The sequence below is a fragment of the Eschscholzia californica genome, unplaced genomic scaffold, assembly GCF_041429995.1.
Source record: "Eschscholzia californica isolate CP2 unplaced genomic scaffold, dmEscCali1.0.p SCAF_4, whole genome shotgun sequence".
Taxonomy (NCBI): domain Eukaryota; kingdom Viridiplantae; phylum Streptophyta; class Magnoliopsida; order Ranunculales; family Papaveraceae; genus Eschscholzia; species Eschscholzia californica.
This window is the reverse complement of record NW_028238461.1, coordinates 37667788-37678245: the sequence shown is the minus strand read 5'-3', so window position 1 is coordinate 37678245 and position 10458 is coordinate 37667788.

Genomic DNA, 10458 nt, shown 5'->3' with positions numbered 1-10458 from the left:
GCCGCCATGTCCCTCACCTCGTCTACTGTATCCAGGTTATGATTAAGTAGTTCCCAATTGCTCTCTTCTGTGGACCATTGGTATCGGGCAGAGGGAACTCCTGTTTCAGCTGGTATTACCGCCTCACACCCGTATGCAAGGGAGAATGGGGTTTCCCCAGTTGGGGTCTTTGAAGTGGTTCTGTATGACCACAACACTCCTGGTAGTTCATCTGCCCATGCCCCTTTAGCTTTCTTGAGTCGTTTTTTCAGTGAATTCATTATCGTTTTGTTTGACGATTCTGCTTGCCCATTGGATTGAGGGTATCTAGGAGTCGAAAAACTTAGTTTGATTCCCCACTCCTTGCAGAAGTCTTGGAAATCAAAACTGATAAACTGTGAACCATTGTCTGTGACAATCTCCTTGGGAACTCCAAACCTGCAAATGACATGTTTCCAAACAAAACTTTTTACCTCGCGGTCTCTGATTTGGTGGTAGGCTTCGGCTTCCACCCACTTGGTGAAGTAGTCTGTGACAGCAAGCATGTAGACTCTCTGGCCTGGGGCCGTTGGTAGTTTGCCTACTATATCCATCCCCCATTTCATGAAAGGCCATGGGGATAGAATTGAACTTAACTTCTCTGGAGGGAGGTGGGAAGTTTGGGCGAACCTCTGGCAGCTGTCGCAACGTCTAGCATAGTCAGTAGAGTCTGCTCTCATAGTCGGCCAGTAGTAACCTGCAGTCAGTGCTCTGTTGGCCAGGCTGCGACCGCCAGAGTGGTTACCGCATTCCCCCTCATGTAATTCCTTGAGGACATACTTGGATTCCTGTTGGGTGATGCATTTCATGTAAGGCCCAGAGTATGATCTCTTAAGGAGCTGGCCGTCCAAGATGCAAAACCTTGCAGCTTTGACTTTGAGCCTTCTAGCTTCATTTCGATCCTGTGGCAACTCATCGTTAGTTAAGTACCTGATTATTGGTGTCATCCAGGTCTCTTCTGTATCTGTAACCGCTACCTCTGAAGGCTTTGTTTTCCATACTGCCGGCCACTGAAGTAGCGTTAGGGGTATTGTCTGTGCATCCTTGGTTGGAATTGATGACCCTAAATTGGCCAAGGCATCAGCGTGCCCATTCTCGAGTCTGGGTACCTGTTCAAAACTAACCTCGGTGAACTGACTTTGTAGTTCTTTTACATGTGACACATAGGCTGCCATCTTCACGTCTTTGGCCTGGTAGGTTCCTTGTAGCTGGTTAACTACGAGTTGGGAGTCTGATTTTATCGCAAGTTTCTGGACTCCCATTTCCTTGGCCAGGTTCATACCTGCGATCAAGGCCTCGTACTCTGTTTCATTGTTGGTGGCTTTGAACCCGCATCTTATTGCTTGTTGGATTAGGTCACCTTCTGGGGAAGTGAGAACAACACCAAGTCCTACTCCATTCATGTTGCTGGAACCATCTACTGATAAGGTCCATTTGAGTTGGCTATGTTCCTGTAGATGGAGCAATTCTCCTTGTGCCTGCACTAAGGTGTTAGGTGTAAAATCAACAATAAAATCAGCCAGTACCTGAGATTTGATCGCTGTCCTTGGCTGGTAGCTGATGTCATGTTCGCTTAACTCCACTGCCCATTTGGTCAATCTCCCAGACAGCTCTGGTTTGTGAAGAATATTCTTCATTGGGAAAGTTGTAACCACCACAATTGGGTGGCATTGAAAGTAAGGTCTCAGCTTCCTGGCCGCAGTAACAAGGGCAAGGGCTAGCTTCTCTAGTTGGCTGTATCGGGTTTCAGCATCGAGCAGTGACTTGCTTGTGTAGTAGACAGGCAGCTGCTTACCGTCTTCCTCACGAACGAGTACTGCACTTACCGCTGTCTCTGAAACAGCAAGGTATATGAACAATTTCTCTCCATCTTTTGGTTTGGAGAGCAAAGGTGGAGAAGTGAGGTATCTCTTCAGCTGTTGTAGAGCTTCTTCACAGGCAGGTGTCCACTCGAAATTTTTCCCCTTTCGTAGAGTGGTGAAGAACAAGTAGCATCTCTCGGAAGACTTAGAAATGAATCGGCTAAGTGCCGCCACTCTACCTGCAAGCTTCTGGACGTCCTTTATGCATTTCGGGGAAGGAATACCCATCACCGAATTGATCTGATCTGGGTTGGCTTCGATCCCCCTTTGAGTCACCATATAACCTAGAAATTTTCCAGAGGACACACCGAAAGAACACTTAGCCGGGTTTAGTTTCATATTATACCTTCTGAGTACCTCGAATGCTTGTTTGAGGTGTTCCAAGTGTTGTTCTGCTACTAAGGACTTGACCAGCATATCATCGATGTAGACCTCCATAGTGTCGCCTAACATGTTGGCTAACATTTTGTTTACGAGCCTCTGGTAGGTGGCACCTGCATTTTTTAGTCCAAAAGGCATGACTTTGTAACAAAATATACCTCTTTCCGTGACGAAGGCGGTTTTCTCCTGGTCGTTTGGATGCATAAGGATCTGATTGTAGCCCGAGAATGCATCCATGAAGCTCAAGAGTTCGTGGCCGGCTGTGGCGTCTACTAGCATGTCGATGTGAGGTAGTGGGAAGGAATCCTTAGGGCATGCTTTGTTCAAGTCTGTAAAGTCAATACATACCCGCCACTTACCATTCTTCTTTTTAACGACCACCACATTAGCGAGCCAATCTGGATAGTGCACTTCCCTTACAGATCCGATGTCAAGTAGCTTCTGGATCTCCTCATTGATCACCTTGTTGCGTTCTGGTGCGAATTTCCTTCTTTTCTGTCTGACCGGGGTGTGGGAAGGGTCTACCTGCAATTCATGAACTATTATAGAGGGGTCTATCCCTGTCATATCTGCATGAGACCAAGCAAAACAATCAGAGTTACAAGTTAGGAATTCAATGAGTTTTTCTCTGAGAGTAGGAACTAGCTGTGCTCCAATTTGGACTTTGTGCTCTGGGATGTTGGGGTTAATTTGGACTTCGTCTAACTCCTCCATGTTTGGTTGGTTGAGGTTTGAGTTGAGGGGCACTTTGTTCTGTAATTGCTACAAGAGCTTCTTGGGAGCCTTCATTGTGTTCTTGTAGCAGTTCCTGGAAGCTCCTTGGTCTCCTTTGATTTCCCGTACTCCCCAAGGTGTTGGAAACCTCAATACTTGGTGGTATGTTGATGGTACTGCCCTCATCTCATGGATCCAAGGTCTTCCAAGGATCATGTTATAAGCTGATGGGCAGTCCAATACCACAAAGGTGGTGCTAAGGTTAATTCCCCCTGCATATACCGGTAGTACGATTTCTCCCAAGGTATACTTCTGTTCTCCACTAAATCCTATAAGGACAGTAGAACGTCGGCAGATGCTCGATTCTTCTAGTCCCATTCCTAGCAAGGCATGAAGAAACAAGACATTAGTGGAGGATCCGTTATCAATAAGTATACGTTTAACTAACACATTTGCAATAGTGAGAGAGAGGACGAGAGCGTCATGATGAGGGTTGACGAGCCCTGAGACTTCGTTGTCAACGAAGCTGATGGTTTGGTTGGTGAAAGTTAGGGTTGACGCCTCTGTCGAGTGGGCAGTTGGATTTGCTATGATTCGTGCACTTCTTTTGGCTGCTGAGTGGCTTACTCCACTCACTTCTGAGCCACCTGTGATCATGTTGCAAGTTAATGTTGGAATCGGCTCCTCTGGCTCTTTGGGTCGGGCATCTGCTTGGGACATGGTTTTCTTGCCTTTATCTGTCAGTAAGTCGGTGAGGTGACCCCTCTTTAGGAGCTCAGCAACTTCAAGCCTGAGGGCAATGCAATCTGCAGTAGTGTGCCCATGGTCCGAGTGGAATTCACACCACTTGGAAGTATCCCTCTTGTCGCTTGGTGTCTTCGTCTTCCCTGGCCACCTTACCGTGTTACCCATCCCCTTCATTACAGCAATCACCTCACTTGGTTCAATGTTGAGGTTGTATTCTGGAATCTTGGTACGGATGGGTCCTTGCGGTTTCTCGTTTTGACGATTAGGTGGAGGGTTGAACGGCCTCCTGTTCTCCCTTGGAATTGGTCGTCTGGTTGGGTAAGGATCATTGCTCCTGGCTTCTGACCGTCGTTCGTATCTTCTGGAGTGACGGTCTCTTGACCTATCTTCCTGTGAATAGTATCTGTTTCTGTGGGCTTCGTCTTCCTCCCACCTAATTTCAACCCAAGCTCTGGAAAGGACATCCTCCATTGTTGTGCAATTGAACTTGGTGAGTTCTTTGTACAACTCCCCATCTGGCAGTAAACCTTTCCTGAAAGCATCAACTGCTGTCTCCTGGTTGCAGTAAGGAATTGACACCTTCTCCCGATTAAATCTTCCCACATACTCTCTGAGTGGTTCACCTCTTCGTTGTTGGATTCGGTAGAGATCACCAGAGAGTTTCTCCAGCTTCTTACTGCTTGCAAACTGTTCGACAAAGGTGTCTGTGAGCTGGGCAAAAGACGCGATTGAGTTATGGGGGAGGTTAGTGTACCATTGCAGAGCTGGGCCAATCAGACTAGACCCAAAACTCTTGCACATACACGCTTCCCGCAAGTCCCTTGGAATCGCGGCAGTAAACATCCTCTGTTTGTAAGAGGCTATGTGGTCGTCCGGGTCAGAGGTGCCGTCATACATCTTCATGTTGGGAAAAGTGAACTTTCTGGGCATCTCTACCAGAGCAATTGCATCGACGAACGGAGAATCGGCATAGCTTTGAGGAAGACTCTTCTTGAAGGGGGTCGGGACTCCTGGAATTCTAGTGATCAGAGCCTCCATTTCAGCCAGCCTCTTTGCTAAAGCTTGCTCTAAAGGGGTACCTGTATGTGAAAATAATAAGGGATTAGAAGTCATGGTGGGTTGAGTAGGCATAGGGAAGATAGTAGGCATAGCAATAGTAGAAAATGAGTAAAGAGGAGCAGCCATGGTCTGCTGTGGAGCGAGAGGTTGTTGAAAGGTATGTGTTGGAGCCATGAATGGAGCACTTGCGGATCCTGTCCCTACTTGGCTGGTGGTGAAGCCTGCAGTAGTGTTGTGAGGGGGTGTTGGGCGATTAGATGGTCCTCCTACTTCAGAACCGTTGGGAGGTGGTCGATTGTCCCCCAAACTTTGTCTTCTCGGAACCACCAACTCGGTAATTCTTTCTTGCAGTAGCATGTTCTCTGCCCGGACAGTAGAGTTCTCCTCCTCCAAAGCTCTCAATCTTTCGGCGTTTTCTTGCATCTGGGCAGTGAGTGCAGCAAGTTGTGATGAGAAATCCACAGAAGCGTTGGACATGTCTCCTTCCATGGTACTTGTCTTTTCGGTAGTTAGTGGCCGGCCCCCTCCTTCTAGCGCCAAATTGTAGACGGTAAAATGTCTACGGGTCGGAAAGTCTGACAGTCAACGGGTCAATGGTCAAAGTCTTGTCGGGTCGGGTCGGATGCTTCGGGGACCGGCTACGTGTCGAAAAGAACCTGCACACAAAAAGAGAGAAGAGATCGTGAAGCCTCTGGGACACCGGGATGGTGCCGGCCTAAGGGGGCTCCGACGGTCAAGTCAGATACTCGGTCAAATATAAATAAGAAAGTCAAAGTGGGCAATAGAAGGGTAACCGTCGTCGGAGTGCTTAGGTGTCGCGGCTCGTGAAGTTGTCGGAACAGATCCCCACGGTAGTGATTTACTTACGGTAATTAAGAGGGTGATGGTGATGATATATTGTCGTTAACTTGCTAGTCGTAAGTGAACTTGCGATAAGGTGCTGGTCGTAAGTGGATCGGACGGTGAGAATCGTTGGATGGATGATGATGATACGTCTAGCGTCTTGTCGCTAGGGGAGTGATGTGGTGAGGGGGTAGCCGTATTAGGATGGTGATACGACCAGCTAGTTACTGCGAAAGGGTATTACAACCAGCTAGTTACTGCTGAAAGAGAGGAATATGAGACTTAAGAGCTTTCTTCTGCGATAAGATGGTGGTGGTAATGGTGTCGATACGACTAGCCAATTACTGTTCAATTCGGGACTACCAAACTCTTATCTCCCAACTTCTAAGACGATGAGTCAGAGACTTTGGAAGAATGGAGAGCTCTTTGAGAGGCTTATCGAAGGGAATGGTAGTCAAGATGGATTACTTGAGTATTGCAGTCGAATATTGGATGCCCTTGTCTGAGTTTTGCTTCTCGTATTTATAGTGGTGGAAAGGGATTGCCTTGATGACAACCAGCTAGTAACCGACGTATTTATTCCGTGTCATTACTCCTGAGAGATACGTTAAGGGTCAGAGGATCTGACCGTTAGATGAATATTCGAATTTCTCGAGGGACGGCTAAGATGTTACCGCGTGTGCGGTAAGCTACTGGCCAGTAACACCCGTCTTTAAGTGGCAGATATGGGATATTTACCACTGGTGCGGTTATGGATTGCACAATAATCCTCTGGCCGTAAGATTGCCTAGTACTGGCAGGTGACTATCGCGTGACACGTGTCAGATACGCTTAGTGCCAAACGGGTATGGATTCGGTGACCCGAGTAGCGACTTGGGCCATTACCGGGCCTTCTTATTTAGCCTCGCGGATTTTACCCTTACGAAGCGGTTGTTTCCTTTATTCTACAGGCACCTCGTGGGGTGGATTTTTGCCCATACAATTAGTTTTAAGTATCTTCATGCATCATGGTATGGAACCAAGAGACGTGGGGACTATTCGAGATAAAGGTTGGAATCGATTTAAGTACAAAAACTGGCTGGAAGTTGGCTAACTCTTGTGTTTATACATATGATGTGTGGAGATGCTTATTCTATTTTCATTTTTCTATATTTAGTAATAATTTTTACTATTATATTAGTGTTTAAGCATTTTCTTACATTGTGGTATGACACCAAGAGATGTGGGAGATATCTTGAGATAAAGGTTGGGATTGAGTTAATCCCGAACAATGGTTGGAAGTACGTTTACTCTGGTGCTTTTACATATGATGTGTGGAGATGCCTATTCTATTTTGTTGTGTTAGTTGTTAACAATATTATAAAAATTATATTCTAGTATATATATTAGTTTTAAGTATCTTCATGCATCGTGGTATGTAACCAAGAGATGTGGGACTATCTCGAGATAAAGGTTGGAACCGATTAATTACAAATATTGATTGGAAGTTGGTTAACTCTTGTGTTTATACTTATGACGTGTGGAGATGCTTATTCTATTTTTCTTGATATATTTAGTAATAAGCTTTACTACTTTGTAAGTGTATAAGTATCTTCATACATCGTGGTATGGCACCGAGAGATGTGGGGACTATTTCAGGATAAAGGTTGGTGTCAATTTGATTACAAGTAGTTGTTGCGAATTGGTATTCTTATGCTTATACATATGATGGTGGAGATGGTTATTCTATTTTTTTTTATCAATAATATTTAATAATGTATAAATTTTGTGAGTATTTTCATACATCGTGGCATCGCACCAAGAGCTGGGGGGTTATTTCGAGATAAAAGACCGATTTAATTTTAAGGTTAATTCCGTTTTGGCCCCCAATTGTTGACCAACTCACCGTTTTGGCCCCCAATTGTGTCCGACAGTTCGTTTTGGTCCCAATTTCCTATTTGACCCCCAAACATTTTTCTAGACCTCCCAATTCTACCCTCATGGCAATTCTGTAATTTAATTCATTTGTTTTTCTCTTTGTCCACCTCACCTCAAATTTCCACATCACCTTCTTCCACATCATAGTTCGCCGAAAAATGTCGCCCGAGAAGATCACCGGCCGACGACTTTTTCCGGCGACCTTTAATTTTTTTTTTCATTTTCTTCTCCAACCTCATTTCTCTCTCTATCTTCTTCTTTCTCTTCTTTCCATATCTCTCTCCTAGTAGAAAGAGAGATCTGAAAGAACAAAAAATTACATCAGGAAAAAAAATTAACCCAAAATTTATCTTAGGAAAGATAGAATTCTAACATGGCAAAAGATTAATAAAAACACATCAAATCATCACTGCCACTCCCAAAACCCTACTAAATTCTCTACCACTCAAAATGGGAGTTAACTCCATAATCAAACCCTCCCCTTTTATATATACAATGAAGACCCCATTTCTGTAACCATTAAAAACACTTCCTCTCTCTAGAAGTTGATCCCCTAGCAGACGCCAATATCCATCACCAACCGTTCCAATCTCAAATTTTGACTTGATTAAAAAACAAAAAAAAGAATCCCATCATCCCAAAACCCTGAAAGCTTGATTCTTAATCACAGGGAAAAAATTAGGTTGATGATTTAGAAGGCCTTTGAATTGGACCAACTGAAGATCGAAATACAGTAGTAACTGCATCATATACGCACCAGTGAAATGGAATCGGATTTCCATTAGCAGAAGAACAATCCTGACAAACCACTGTATTGTTTGGATTAAGGTTGTTGATACTTCCAGATACTTTCTCCTCTTCTCTCACTCCCAGTGGAAAGAGAGATCTGAAGAAAAACAACCGATGAAAGAAAAACAATCGTTGTTTGTATTATTCAATTACTTTTACATCCAACGAAATCTGGAATTCTTCAATTTAGGTTACTGAAACTAGTTGAGAAGATCTGAAGATTTGATGTTTTCCAAATGTTTTCAGGTAATTCTGGTTCGAATCTGTTCTTAGAGATGTTTAAGTATTCTAATTTGTCTGAATTACCTAGATCCGAAGGAATCTTACCTGAAAATTCGTTCATACTTAGATCCATATATGTCAAATTAGGTAAAGATCCAAAACCCATTGGAATCGATCCATTGAGTTTGATATGTTCGATTCGAAATCTCCAAAGGTGAAGAACATTTAGAGAGAGAATTTGGAAATTGAGATTCAAATTTGTTGGAAAAGAGGATTAATCGAACCAGTTTGTTTCCGTAACAAAGAGTCGGTGGAATTAGACCAGATAATGAGTTTGAAGAGAGATCTAGTTTCTGTAATTTTTTATTTAACCCCAGATTTCTTGGAATATAACCGGTGAACGAATTGTACCAGAGAAGTAAAGTTTCAAGATTTGGTGGGAGAGAGATCTGAAAGAAAGTGAGAGAGAGAGAGAGGAAGGAGATAGAGAGAAGAGGAAGGAGAGAGAGAGAAAAAAAGAGGGAGAGGGTGAGAGAGACATGGAAGAGAAAGAGAGAATGGAGGAGATGATTGGAGAAGAAGAAGTTGAAAAAAAAAAAATGGAGGTCGCCGGAAAAAGATGTCGTCCAGCGACATTTTCTGGCGATCATATGTGGACAAATGTGACGTGGAAATTGCTTGGTGAGGTGGACAAAGAGAAAGAAAACACATTTAAATTACGAAATTGCCATAAGGGTAGAATGGAGAAGCTTACAGAAATATGTAGGGGCCAAACAGGAAATTGGGGCCAAAACGAACTGCCGGATACAATTGGGGGCCAAAACGGTGAGTTGGTCACAATATGGGGGCCAAAACGGAATTAACCCTTAATTTTATTACATATACAGGCTGGAAATGGTTTACCCGTGTGCATATACATGTGATGTTTGGAGAGTTTATTATATTTCTTATCAATAATATTTACTAATGTATAAAATTTGTGAGTCTTTTCATACATTTTGTTATGGCACCAAGAGATTGGGGACTATTTCGAGATAAAGTTTGGAATTGATTTATTTACAAAAAATAGGTTGACAATTGGTTAACTCTTGTGCTTATACATATAATGTGTAGAGATGCTTATTCTAGTTTTTACCAATAATATTAACTAATTTATAAATTTTGTGAGTATTTTCATACATAGTGGTATGACACCAAGAGATGTGTGAGTTATTTCGAGATAAAGGTTGGAACCGATTCAATTACAAACACTGGCTAGGAATTGGTTTGCTATTGTGCCGATGCATATCACATGAGGTGTGAAGATACTCATTATATGTTTGTTATTTTGATTTTTGGTAATAATCTTTATGACTTCAAAGGTCCCTAAGTATCTATGCACATTGTGGTATGGCAAAGAGAGATGTGTGGGCTATTGTGAAATAAATTTTGGGATCAATGTAGTTACAAATACTGGCTGGGATTTGGTACGTTTCTCTTTATCTTTAACTTCAATTACCGTCGAGATTTTGACATCACATCTTTCTACCAACGATTGTGGATTTAAGTCAGATTAAGCTTGACGTTAGTTGCCAACAACCCTTGGCTCAAGTGGTAAGAGGTAAGTCTTCCAACTTAAAGGTCAAGGGTTCGAGGCACACGCTTACCAATTCAAAAAAAAAAAAAAAAAAAAAAAAAAAAGCTTGACGTTAGTTCATTCTTGATAATTTCAGCAATTAGTTTAAGTTTATTTATTTATGCACTTCATGTCAGAGAGAGCTGATTTTTTTAGTAAATAGATGTGGGCTCATTCGAGATTCGGTTGGTACAGGCGACAAATTGAAGTACGAATAATGAATAGAGCTGGTTTATGTTTGTGGTTATACCCCTTCCCCTTTGATGTATGCTTATTTTATGTTTGTTCTTT